This window comes from Carlito syrichta, unplaced genomic scaffold (assembly GCF_000164805.1).
Source record: "Carlito syrichta isolate Samal-C Ts95f unplaced genomic scaffold, Tarsius_syrichta-2.0.1 Scaffold118177, whole genome shotgun sequence".
Classification (NCBI taxonomy): Eukaryota; Metazoa; Chordata; class Mammalia; order Primates; family Tarsiidae; genus Carlito; species Carlito syrichta.
The window spans coordinates 11,745-12,604 of record NW_007062273.1 but is presented as its reverse complement, the minus strand read 5'-3'; the positions used below and the strand labels follow the sequence as shown (position 1 = coordinate 12,604).

The 860-nt window shown below is 52.9% G+C and overlaps 1 protein-coding gene across 1 annotated transcript in view; it reads right to left on the bottom strand.

Annotated features, from left to right (window-relative positions):
* Positions 1–860, bottom strand: part of IGSF23 (immunoglobulin superfamily member 23) — a 7,029-nt gene that overhangs the window by 3,815 nt on the left and 2,354 nt on the right. The gene's annotated exons all lie outside the window — the stretch shown is intronic.

The following is an 860-nucleotide window of genomic DNA, read 5'->3' as shown; positions in this document are numbered from 1 at the left end:
TCACCTCAGCCTCCCAAAGGCGCGGGATTACAGGCTGAGCCACCGAGCCCGGCTCCAGATGGATCTTTCTAAAGCTCACACTTGTCTCCCCTTGTTCCTCCCCTGCTCAGAACCCTGCTGTGGCTCCCCAGCGCTGGCACTGGGGCAGAAGTCGGTCCCTCCCCTGGGCCTTCAAGGTCCTACCGCTTGGCCAGCCTCACCTCTCTCATTCCCCCACCTTTACAGCCCAGTCGCCCTGGACTCCACTCAACTTCCCAAGCATGCCCCTTTCCTGCTTCTAGACACACCCACACTGCCCTCTCTGGAATGCCATATGCCATTTCTATTCCTCTTAGCTTGCATAATTCTCATGTATCCTAGTACCAGCTCAGATGTCCCTTCCTCCAGAAAGGCCTCCTTGACTATAACATCAGGAAAATAATAGTGCCCACCCCTAAGCGTAGCTGCGAGCATCCAATGAGATAAGCAGGTGAACAGCTTGAAATAATAACACCTAGCGCTACTGAACACTAGTGAGCACGTGAATTAGTGGCATGTGAACTAGTGGCTAGAACTAGCCCTGCCCACTCTGGTTACTGGTGTCTTTGGACACTGGACTGAGAGTCTTGTGAAGGCAGGGCCGGAGGTGTGTTGGTCACCAGAGTGTCCCCAGCACTATCCAGCATGGCAGTAGTTGCTCAACCAACACTTCCAGGGTAGATGATGAATAGGTAACAGGGGTCTTGGAAGTATTACCATTCTCAATTAGCACATCAGGGTCACCAGGTGTTATATGATTTACATTTTTTTTTTTGAGTTGGAGTCTCACTCTGTCGCCCAGACTGGAGTGCAGTGGCCGCTCCCGGCCACCGCAGCCTCGA